This window comes from Lacerta agilis, chromosome 4 (genome assembly GCF_009819535.1).
Source record: "Lacerta agilis isolate rLacAgi1 chromosome 4, rLacAgi1.pri, whole genome shotgun sequence".
NCBI classification, from domain to species: domain Eukaryota; kingdom Metazoa; phylum Chordata; class Lepidosauria; order Squamata; family Lacertidae; genus Lacerta; species Lacerta agilis.
Genome location: NC_046315.1, coordinates 71,444,066 through 71,457,019, shown reverse-complemented (window position 1 = coordinate 71,457,019; position 12,954 = coordinate 71,444,066). Strand labels below are relative to the sequence as shown.

General features: G+C 44.2%; 1 long non-coding RNA gene across 1 annotated transcript; it reads left to right on the top strand.

Moving 5' to 3' along the window:
* The first annotated feature begins 10,462 nt into the window (after positions 1-10,462).
* LOC117045085 lies at positions 10,463-12,954 on the top strand. The gene is made up of 2 exons (XR_004426393.1): positions 10,463-10,521; positions 12,736-12,954. It is a non-coding gene; the product is annotated as an uncharacterized LOC117045085 (long non-coding RNA).

The following is a 12,954-nucleotide window of genomic DNA, read 5'->3' as shown; positions in this document are numbered from 1 at the left end:
GTTCAACAGCTAAGCCGTTCAGGAACCAAGGTACTACTGTATATATATATTGTGGTTTTTATGTTGATCTTTTCTGTGAATTGCCCAGAGACCTCCAGGTATAGGGCAGTATATAAATTCAATAAATAAATAATAAATAAATAATAAAATGAATATTAAAACAATCAATCAATCCTGGAGAGCTGTCCATGTAAACACTACTGAGCTAGATGGACCAATGGTCTAACTCAGTACAAGGCAGCGTCCTATGTCGCTTTAAAAAAAAAAAACACGAGACGATGCTCTTCAACCTACTTTCCTCTTGCTTCTCTCAGCCACCCCCCCCCCCCCAGCCTTCATTGCAAAAACCTTCCATTCCCCACCCATCTCACTGCAACATTCAACAGTGTGAGGCATTCATCTGCCCTGGTCCCTGGCCAAGAAAATCCATGACGACAGACAGAACCGACAGCCTCTTGAGGATGCAATGAATTCTGGAGGCCGCTTGCCTGCCTGCCAACCACATCAAGAGCTGCCACCGAGATCACATTCCCTCTTTAATTATGAGCAGCCGTGTGAAAACTCTTTGGGGACTTCTTCCAAATCTGATTACATCTTGAAATGAACCTGGCATTGCGGGGATGTTGGGGTGTGGGGGGAATCTCAGCCACCTGCTTCTTCTCAGCTCCCTCCGTTTCATCCTAGATAGCCATTATTGAAAAAAATGATAAACTAATATTGGGTAAAATAATTTCCCCAAAGTTTAAGTGGGTAGCTAAATGCCCCCCAGGCAGCAGGAGAGTTAGATAACAGTAATAGAGCCAGCAGTCAAGAAATCTCAGAGAGTATAGCAAAGTGATCCTTATTTTAAAAATCCCAGCAGTGAACTAAGCAAATACCTCAAGGTGGGAAGGCCTTCTGTTGCTGTGATAATACTAGAGGATTCTGCAAAGTAGATTGTTTGTCCTGAAGTATGTATTCCTGTAGTTTTCTTTTTTCTCTTCTTTTCTAGTCAATAAATTCAGCTCCCAAGAGGGTAAACAATGACGTCAGGCATTACATGTTCTGCTTTTCCATTGCAACTGGACTGAATTAAGTGCTGAATTATAATAAACACTGCCATGATGAACTTTAAATATTAGGAATGCTTGCCACTGAATCTAGCTGAGAGGCTGATACTCCTTTACTAATCGGCAAGTTCTTAGAAAAGTCTGCACAGGGGACATGTGGAACTCCTGGCTCATTCTGAAGATTTGGTGTGGCAGCATCCAAGGATGTTATCATGTGACACCAGTCCTCCACAGACATTGCCGTAGTGTCACGGGAGGGACACGTGACCGCCAATGTACCAAAGAATCTACAGGAAGTTTGAGGGGGAAAATAGACTCAACCCAACTGAGCCAATAGGTGTTTTTTTTTTTTTTTTTTTACTATGGTACCGAGTACCAGAAATTGTTCTTTGGAACTTATGGTGAATTCCAACCTCTGATTTAGAAAGTCAGTCAGCAGGAGCCTAACCCTGGGAAAACAGGTCACCCATTTTACAGACAGAAAACTGAGACTCACAGGAAATTGGGTTCCTTTTATGTCATAACTCCTCAGGTCACTAGCAAGTAATTTGATTGTATAGCACATTTTAGATACAGATTTCCTTGTGTTTTCAGTACGAAAACACATACCCTGTTTTTTCAGATTTGGTTTTTAAATATTTAATGCCATAATTCAGTGCATAATTATTATGAGTATTATTACTGAGTCAAAATTATTACCTAATGGTCCTTGCTATTTCCTCCTTTTAAAAATTCAGGGTGCCCCAATCCCAGAGGCATTGGAATATGCACATTCCTTATTGTCAGATACGTTGCTCTGGTGCTATGAAGAAAGTGGAGTGATTCCAACTGCTGGGGCAACTGAAAGTATTTTCAGAGTCATCTCTGAAACTCTCCTGCTTACTTGCATAGGAATATTCTTGGCCACAGTTGAGCATTTGCCTTCATGATCCAAAATAAGTGATTCCAAAAAGTTTACAAAGATGAATGATGATAAGAATCCTGTGCTTGAAAATAGACTCCTGAGGCTAAGGATGCCAGATGTTCGCATTTTAAAAATATTGTCCCTGGCTTTAAAGAATCGTCTTGTGTTTGCAAAACTCCAGTGGCTATGTTTTGCAAAGCCCACCATTCCTCCTCCTTGCCTCCTTTGGAGAGATTTTGATATGGCAGCCATAAATAGGAAACCCTCTGTGTTTTGCTGCAGAGATGTGGGAAGTGCACTCCCCTTTGTCGTCTTCTCACACTGCTGCAGTGATGATGCTTAATCCAATTTAAGGGGCTGGCCCAAAACATTTCTTTGCCTAAGATAGTGCTCTCCTGCCCACTCCATGTACTGTACAGGAGACAACCAGATGGACAACTGAATCCTCAGCCTCAAGGCTGGTGATGGGACTACCTCTACCACCACACCTGAGGGCAGCAGGTGAGCTCAGGAAATGTAGGGCAGGCACACACCGCTCTGCCCTCCAACACCTCGGTGCAACTCACTCCCTGCTGCACCTGGTGCCTGCTCGCTGCCCGCTTACACAAATGCTGCAGGGCCAATGTGTGGCACATGAGCAAAGGAATGCATGTGCATGCGCGAGGCCTGCTGGAGTGCTGTCTTTTGCCCAGTCGCTTGGTGAAAGGGCCTTTTCCACTGCAGCTGCCTGCAATGCATTGAAGAAGAAGAAGAAGAAGAAGAAGAAGAAGAAGAAGAAGAAGAAGAAGAAGAGGAGGAGTTTGGATTTGATATCCCGCTTTTCACTACCCGAAGGAGTCTCAAAGCGGCTAACATTCTCCTTTCCCTTCCTCCCCCACAACAAACACTCTGTGAGGTGAGTGGGGCTGAGAGACTTCAGAGAAGTGTGACTAGCCCAAGGTCACCCAGCAGCTGCATGTGGAGGAGTGGAGACACGAACCCGGTTCACCAGATTACGAGTCTACCGCTCTTAACCACTACACCACACTGGCTCTCAGAGAATGGGAGAAGGCCATGGGTCAAGGCAGCCAACCAGCCGGCCAAGATCAGCATCACTGCGGCTGGGACATCTCTGAGTCTCCTCTGTGGCTGCAATATGTGTGTGTACACCGAAGCAAGCAAAACGAACTGCTTCCTCATCCTGTGCTGAACTGTAGTATAAGGGAGACAAATGGAGTGTCCAGGACAGTTCCAACAAATGGGAGAGTTCTTTTCTTTGGTGTGTATTGGGGCAACACACTCCAGGTTCAGCAGAGGTGCCACGGCTCTTATGGTCAGGGCCGGTCCTACCATGAGTCAAAGTGAGGCAGCTGCATCAGGCACCAGATTATGGGCACTGGGGAGCTGAAACAAGGTGTTGGAAGACAGAGCTGCATCCCCTAAGCTAGCGTCGCCCTCAGGTATGGTGGAACACAACACCATTTCCAAGATCAAAGTAAGATTTAGCTGTCAGTGCCATTGCTTCTGTATGTGGAACTGGGACTCCATCTTGTTCTTTGCTTCAGGCACCACAGTGGGGTCCTAGGTGGTTAAAACTATGCTCAATTCGTGTGAGAAACAATGCAACAGGGTTTGTGCTTGAGATGCTTGTGTGCAGCACAACCAGCAACAAAATCCACTCGCTAGGATTGAAAGAGGCCAAGTAAAAAATATTTCCAGGGCTATTTTCACCTCCGCCCTTTCTTTTACGAGTCTAATACTAAAACTGAAGAGACACTGCGAGGGCGTCCTCTGCTTGGCCCAAACCCTGCCTTTCTGCTCTATTTTTGGGTCCAGCTTTAATTATTTCCACTCAGCAAGAGAACATGTTTAACTGTGTGGCGGTTTCTTTTTATTTTGATAAAAGCTCCCAAATTATTCTTACAAACCGAACAAGTCACAAAAGACACTCCTGCTGGGGTTTTAAATGAAAGCTTTCTTCTCGTTGCTGGAGGCAGCCATCTCTCTCTCCCCCCCCCTCCCCACCCTTTGCGAGGCTTGTGTAACCTCAGAGCTCTGACTCATTCGTCGCTTGTCCTCAAAGGAGTTGATTACGAAGCGGCGCTTGTTACAGCTCGCCAAGGAAGAAGTCTCAATCTCCTGAAGAAAGTTCAGGCCACAGCTGGTGGGCCTGATGCCTTTTCTATCTGCATTCATCCTATTCCTGTCTCTTTGCTGACATATATATGCCTTGTACTCATGCCACTAAATGAGCACATGTTCATTGCACCGCATGTCAAATCAAGTGCCTTCCCAGCAATGTTAAAAGGTAGGCATGACACCAATGCCCCTTCTATCAGGGAGGAAAAGAGGGAGGTTTCGCCCTTCAAATTGTAGTGTTTTATCTCTTTCCCACTTCCCTGGCTAGTGAGATGCGAGAGTGGTAATCCTACCACCTTCAGATCCCTTGGAATGAGTGATGAGCGCAATCGCTTTCTGGCATTGGGTTTCGTTGACAAATATATAAGCAAAACAGTGCCTCTGGAAGACCTCTGAAAACACGTAGTCGAATTGCAGAGGGCCCATTTGTGCAGTCTGTCCTAAGCCACATTCCTGGCTTCTGTTAGCTCCAGAAAGAAACACTGTCTTCTCTCCCCACCCCATTTGGTTCAGATGAACCTACACCCATCCAGTGAACATGATTAAAGCAGGGTCACAGTGGGTCACAGTGGTACGTCCTGCCCATCGTGCCAAGGGAATGAGTAGCGAGTCAGGAGAGGAGTCTGGGAGCGGATGAGATGGGCATGTGAGCAGGCTCAGTCTCTGTGAACCTCTCTGAGATATAAATTTAACTACCGGTAGTAAAACCTCACCTATTGGTTTGAAACCATCAGCCAAACATGGAGCTGCAGGGCTATTAGTCAGAGTCAGATTGGCCAAACAGGTTGGTAGTGTTGGACTATCAATCCTTAGCAAGTTTTCTTACCCAGAATCCGCTGCTTTCTCTTTCTCGTTACCGGCAATTTCAGATGCTTGTGCTATCTAATTAACTGTTTTCTGGGGGGCGGGGGCGGGGAGAGGAAAGGATTAGTAGCAACGAAGCTGATGTCTTGCTCTCTTCACGGGAGACAAAGCTGAAACAGAATGAGCAACCCTTGGGATTTAGTAGTGCTAGCCCTTTCCTGCCCTGAAATTGCGAGGGGTGGTGGGGGCGAGGAGAGAAATGTGGAGGTTGCATCCATGTGGCAGCAAAAAAGGGATGCGATTTCCCTCTGGTACCGCTGCCGCTGCTAACTTTACCCCCGATCTGATGTGATGTGAGCCACTGCTTCGGCACAGCACATCATAGGATGGGCTTCTTGGCTTGTCACATTGAGGAGCCACAATTAGAAATGGGAGGGATAGCGTTAAAATGATTATTATAAGGTCACTGTTTATGTGGGAGTGGGGGGGGTGGGGTGGAAGAAGGAAGAAGCACTCGTGAAACTGGCTAGTAATTTTGTTGCCTTTTACACCAGATGTCTTTAAATGCATTTGACAGCAGGGACATATAAGGCTGCTTTTTAAAAGGGTGGCTTTCATTTCAGGGAATGAGGCCGTATAGAATTCTGATAGGAGCTTATTCCTGCTCCTGTTTAAAAGCACAGTGTTCCGGGAAGAAATAAATTGTTTAAAGTAAACTTCCTATAGTAAAAATAAAAATAGCTTTTGTTCTTTCCAGGAAGAATTACACCGTAATCCTACACACGTCTACTTAGAAGTAAGTCCCGTTAAATGGGGCTTAGTCTCATGTACAGTAAATGGTTATAGAACTGCAGCCCTCATTATTTTCTGAGAACATTTCTTGCTTTAAATTTTATCCTATAGCTACCAGGTTTCTGACCAGCCCTTTCTCTTAGAATGAGGTTAATTCCATTAACACAATGGAGAAATTGCAAGAAAATTTTTGGGGTCTAATTTGATCTGTAGAATGTTTGGTATCTGGTGGGCGGGGCTTGTGTCTTAAGCTCCAGAATCAGCCCCTCCCTTCTGGGTTTTCCATTAATTTTCAGTTAAGAGGGACCAACTGCCTCTTCTTGTTTCTTGCTTCAGACTTGACTCATGTTGCTATATTTAGTTTCTCTCATTATGTTATTTTGTCACAGTTTTCTTTATTATTAAAGCTTAGTTTACATTTACGTGAGCCACTCATTTTTCTCAAAGAAGAAACTGCTGAGGAAAGGTGTGGAATATCCTAAACTGTGCCTGTGTGGGGATATTCCCAGTTTGCCAGGAGGGCTGATTTTGTTAATCACCCCCCCCCCACAACAGAAATAACAACCCGTAATGATGCAAAATATAAAGGAGAGAATCCTTCATTACAGTGACTACTGGTAAATGTTTATATTCAAGAAGCACAGCTAAGGATCAGAGATAAAATTCCCATTTGCCTCGCTATAGTTCTTCAGGATTTTATATAATGGATACAAAGGGTTACATCTAGGGTTGCCAGGTCTGCTTCCCAAAAATAGCGGACAAGCGGGGGGGGGGGGGTTAAATTAAATTATATATTTTCTTACAAACATTTTAACACGTATTAAAATACTATTTCATCATAAAGCTTTTGAATAAAAAAGTCCAATATTTTGTGGAAAAAAATAGTGAACAGAATGTGAAAAATGTGGATTGTCCACTCAAATAGTGGACACCTGGCAACCCTAGTTACATTTACAATGCAAACAGAGTCCAATTTGTTGGTGACATGGGTACTTGGAACTGGGCACATACCTCCATATGTGGTGGGGATGTAAAAGAGTACAAAGCTTTTCAGAGCAGAGGGATCTTACTGGAATGTAGTAAATTCATAAGCCATCTTATACAACCTTCCCTGACACCTGCATTGTTAACTGCTTTTGATGTTGCTAAAAAGTTGCTACCTTAGCTGCAGCTAGACAGGTTACAGCAATAAATGGGAAAACTGAATGTGGAGAAACATTTCAAGAATGGAAAAAATGTAATCTGGCAATATGCTTTAATGGAAAAATTGACAAAGTATAAGCAATGTGACAAATGAACATGGCAGATATTTTCGTAGGCCAGTGGTAAGGAATCACCCTGTGGTTCAGAACTAATGAAGCTGTGGCTTCACTAGGACTTTCATGGAGAGACTGAGTTGGGAAGTTATATTGATTTCCTTTTTCCTTTGTATGTAGCATGAAAATGAAAACTGTATGCCAAAGAAACCAAACTAAGAACATTTTCTATGCACTGTTTTTTAGTTGTGGTTATGAAGGAAGGAGAGTTCAAAGTAAACAGCAGGAACAACTCTATAGGAACTATAATTTTGTGAGATCACTGATAATAAAGCTTAGGTTGTGACACAAAGTTCCTTTCAGCAAAATTATTAGAAAAATACAGACAATCATTTACCATTAGGGATGGAGGAGAAATTTGATTAACCATCCATTTAAATATGAATCCATTAAATTCACACTTTTTGCATTTCTCTGAATTTTGGAATGTAATTCTCCAACCTACCAATGTTTACAAATATGAATCTATCAGGGGAAAGTGTGCATGAAAATGAAAGTATTAGTGAAAATAATATGTCCTGTGAGAGGCATGCCCCCTCTTTCCTTCTTCTCCAGATAAAGGGTCCAGCTAGCTTCAAGGACTATATTGATTTCAGTGGGCATAAGCACACACTTAAGATCTGTTCCATTGAAAGAAATGGGATTCTGCTTATTCCTGACCTTTGGGTGGCTCTGACCCAAAAGGTTTAATGCAGAGAGCAATGAGCTGGAGCCTGAAGTGAATCGGAAGAGTGAAGTCACACATTTTTGCTGCCTCTGCAGCTTCTGCCCTTTGTGCAGGTGGGCAGCAATTTCGTAGGAATGGTGTCAAGAGGAAAAGTGAAGGCAGTAAGAAAGGCAGCCGAGCATGCAGCAATTGTTTGGCAAACCAACAGTTCAGCAGGAGCCTGGCAGAACCAGATCACTGAGCTGGACATTTATCTGAGCATACCTTCCTCTGCAGCAGTCAGACCTGAAGTTCACATTTTCGGATGGGACATCCACACACATCCGCGTGCAAGAGAAGCGTAAAGAACAGGTGGTATTCTCTGCCTTCCCATCATCCCAGAGACATTCCCCTCAACTGCCACTTCAGAAAATCCTTTAAAAAAAAAAAGCCAAACATGGGGAAATTCTTGTATAACTCAGCATGAATAAGTGGCAGATGGGGGGGGGGAAATCTATCGGATCTGACAGCTCTTGCTGTGCTCGTTTTGGGATGCTGACAATGACCCTAAGACACCCTGGCTGAAATATTTCTTTTGAAGTGAATGAAGCTAGAAAGTGATATGATTGCCCTCCCCTCCTTATTTTCTTTCCGTCATACTGATTAAAAAAGAGAAAGAAAGAAAAAAACACTGAAAATTATAGGGGATTGTGTGAGCCTCTGTGAGGAGTATCATTAGCATGTGTTAGGCAGCCTGCCCTTTTCTAAGCGCTATCAATTAATTGCTATCCTAATCTGCAATATCTGGTCCCCACTATTCAAAGCGCTGGCCGTTTCTGAAATAAAGTGCTAATTGGTCTGGACCACAGACAGGGAGCTGCAGCAACATGCTCTGTAGATGGCGAAGGCAGGCAGAGAACGGAAAGTAGCTGGAGACAGAGGTTTTATCCCCTACATGGAATACAAGCAGATTTCTTAGCCCCACTGTGGTCTCAACTCAAACATGGTTTTTAGGTTTTTCAGGCAATTGAACAAGAGTGTACACTCAAGCAATGCTGAGCAGAAAAACCAAGAATCACAACTAGAGGGATTCCAGAAAGCAAAACATAAAGGGAGCCCTTCACATATCCGTTTGGATCCAGCTTTCCACAAAAGCTAACGAAAGTGCGGATCCTCTAACAAGATACACCTGGATTTAACTCTGCTATGAACTATAAGCCAACCAATTTTACTTTTAAAACCCAAGATGCATTGCATTTATATACCCCAAGTAGTAATGACGAGCCACCTATGCAGGAGAAACCAGGTATATGTAGGGAAGGCATTATGGCTTCAAGTCACGTACTGTTCCACATACCGTTGGATAGGTCCTAGTCAGGAAACTCGTCATGAAGTCTGTCTTGGGTGGGCTTGGGAGTTGCAGGGTTTCCATGGTAGATCCTTACAAGTCAAAACCACTATGACATAGTTCCAGGTGGTGGCAGTCTGTGCATGACGACCTACAGATCCTCCAAGTGTCCCTATTTTCCAGGGACAGACCCAGATTTACAATAGCCATTCCGGTTTCTGATTTGATCCCAGAACGTCCAGCTTTTCCTTAGAATGTCCCTATTTCATCAAATAAATGTTGGAGAGTGTGGAAGATGACATCCCTATTATGTCGGAGGGGACACATCTACCTTGAACCTGATGGTTGCTGGATTCTGGAAGCACCACCCCACCTTCTCTAAGAGCTTCAGCTTTCTGTTTCCACCCCCTATTAGCTGGAGCGTGAAGTCCCTGGCAGCCTTGCCCATTGCTTGTTTCTCTACCCGCTTTCTTCTTGGCCTCTGGCCTCATTCAGTTCGGGATATTGCTGTTCGGAGTCTCATTGCCTCTCCTATGGACCCTGCTTCTTATTTTGAGGCCAGAGTGGCTTTCTGGAGATGCATTATACAAACTGCACCATAAATTCTTTCCCAAAATGGGTATGATTAAAATGGGCACTTTTTAAAGCTTACAGGAACGTGCGTGAAGGCAGTTTGTGCGGCAGATGAGCCATCTGCATCCCCAATATGTGATGAAAGAAGAAGGAGCACGTTTTGTTAAAAGAGCTTAATTCCATATCTGGGAGGAAAGGGCTGTTGTACTGACTGCTATGGTTTTTAAATAGCTCAGCCGCTTATTTTTTTGCACTGGGGTGAGCTCAGAAATGTTTCTGTGTCATGAGTCCCATTGATTCCAGTAGGACTTCCTCCCACCCAGCAAGTTTGTGTAGGGTTGCAGCTGCATATTGTTTCTCAGGAAGAAGCAACAGCCACATAGCTCTTCATCGCTGCCAAGTTTTGCTGGCTCGTGCCAATGAAGTCTGGGTTGTTGCTGCTATTGCAAGCACAGCGAACTTCATGGTCATCCATGCCCCCGAGCAAGAAGTTAACTTGATGCTGGATAGGCCAGTTCAAAGCCTTGTTTAGTATCTGCATGAGTTGCTCCTTTCTGGGGAATCTCGGAGATGTCAAAAGAGCAAATAATGAAGAAGATCCAAAACTGCAACTGCTTAATTAATGTAGCATCTCAAGCGAATGGAGAAATAACAACAAATGAGTGAGACTGATTGATTTTAAATGCTTATTCCCTCTCTTTCCACCAAAAGGGGATGAAGGCAGTCAGCAAGATTAATTCTGTCACCAAAGCACAGCCCCCCCCCCCCCAAATTTTCTTCAATATGAAAAAATACATAAAAAGAGAACAAGCACATAGGTCATAAACTTAAAGAGTCCTAACCCAGCACACTTTAAAAACGAGGCTGTGGACTGGATGCAGTTAGTTAGGGCTGCCACACATCCAAAATTTCCAGCACCCTTTTTGCAACTGAGCCTTCTGCTGACTGAACTGAACAGAGTTTGGAGAGGGGTAAGTCCCCCCCCCCCAATATTGTTTTATTTGGTAAAAGTTGTTTACTTTAAAGTTACCTTTATATTATGACTTTTTGTATTGGATCAGATTGCAATTAGGTGTGTGATTGTTACTGTCTATTCTGTTGTTTCTTCAGCTTGTAAACCCACCTTGTGTATAGGTAAAGGTAAAGAGACCCCTGACCATTAGGTCCAGTCGTGTCCGACTCTGGGGTTTCAGCACTCATCTCACATTACAGCTTCCGGGTCATGACAAAGCCACTTCTGGCGAACCAGAGCAGTGCACGGAAATGCTGTTTACCTTCCCGCCGGAGCGGTACCCATTTATCTACTTGCACTTTGACGTGCTTTCAAACTGCTAGGTGGGCAGGAGCAGGGACTGAGCAACGGGAGCTCACCCCGTCGTGGGGATTCGAACCGCCGACCTTCCGATCAGCAAGCCCTAGACTCTGTGGTTTAACCCACAGTGCCACCTGCGTCCCTTAGTAATAGAGAGAGGGGTATACAAAATAAAAATAAAATGAAAATGAAAGAAGCTGTGGTTAGCAACAGCCTCTGCTGTCCTCCTGCATCCAAATGCTAGCCATAGTCTCTGAGCACTTCTCAAAAGTGCTGCACATCCCTAAACAAAACATTTCCCCAAGGTTTGATCAAACAGCTCCCGTGTTTTCTTGCTGACTAGCGCAGGCTTTGCTGGTCAGGGGAAAAGAATTACGGCACATGAAATTTCCCGCCTGGAGATTTGGGAACCATCTCTTAAACACACAGCAGGGGGAGCCTGCAGACTGCTCTGAATGACTGTTTCCATAAGTGAAGAGCGCAGGGACTGTGTCTTACTTCTTTTGCTGCTTGAGTCACACTTTTTGGTGCAAGCGCAGCATGAACATCTCACCCCTTTTCTAGTTTGTGGCGGACTGCCTTGGGGATTTGTCACTCAGACCAAAACGTGGCGTTGACGCCCATGTGCTGAGAGCTCACAGAGACTAGTTTTGCTCTGGGGGCGGGCAACCGCAGGGCCAGGAGGCAAGTTCATCTCTCCCAGCCTTTTTATTGGGATTTCTCCCCATGGCATAACCCCTCTTCACAATCCACAACCCCTCTCTGGGCTCCCTTCCCGCCTTCCTTGAGGGTTTTTGCCTGGCTGAAATGTGTCCTGGAACTTTGCTGAGGTCTCTTGCTTGCCTGGATAGAGGGCAGAAAAGGGTGTCAGGGTGAGTAGAAACTAGCATACAATATAAAGGCCACATTTCTATTCATTGCTCCATTTGCTTTTCTGCCCCTGGTCCCACTCACCGCTGGCATGTGGCCTCCAGAAGGTTGGCACATGGCCCTCAGATGGAAAAGGACCATTCATCTTTGGGTAGCAGCATATTAGTTAGCTTCTTGTCTGGCTTTTTTGTTTTGTTTGCATAATCAAACATTTAACCAGTTCAGAGCAAACTTTCCCCAGACCATCTCTTTGGAAACCAAAGCTTGTGCCCAAATCATGGATGCTTTAGTTGAGATTCCTGCATCGCAGGGGGTTGGACTAGATGACACTTGGGTCCCTTCCAACACTACAATTCTATGATTCTAAATGACTCACTGAGTCACTCCCTCATGAGGCTATCATGGCGGCTGGAGTACATGTCCGCAAGTTGGAAATTAAGACATTGTTGTCCAAAACACTCATCAGTAGCAATAATAATAATATTATTAATATTAATAGTAATAGCACCCAGTATATGTAGACATGATAACTTCATTCTCCAGTTCCTTATTATTTTGCACTTGACTTTGCAGGGGGCTTCTGACTTAGGCCTTTCCCTCTGAAATGTCCTACTTTTCCTCAGGGTGTCCCTGTTTTCTTCAGAGACATGTTGGGACATCCCTATTTTCATCAGAGAAATGTTGGAGGGTACACAATGGTCAATTCAACACATCCTGTCATATTATAGTGATACAGAGATATTCGAAAGGCTCCTGGGAAGCAGCCCCCAGGGAACCAACCATGCAACACAAAGCAGCAAAAAAACCAAACCAACAAGAGCCTGCACCAAAGGCAGTGCGGCACTCCTCTCTCTTCTACCTCAAGAGCTGGCAATTTTTCATTTACGAGCTAAATTAGTAATGAGCTTCAGTCTCCACAGTCTAGTTCCTGGTGTACACCAATGTAATGTAGGCCTCAAGTCTCGCCAAGTGAGAATAATGCAATTTGTCAACCATTTTGCAGAGGTGTAAACAAGTGTATCCGATGGAGGCCGGGAGGGAAATCTCTCCGATACCCATGGAGGGGAGTGAGAACATCTACAACAAATATCCACGTTCCCAAGTTTATGTCAATATTTTAAATGCTTACCGTAAGAGCTTTCATTGTGGGAATAAATGCACCAAATATTTATGTGCATATACATTGAGAAGTAACATTTGTATGCCCCCTACCTCTGCCTTA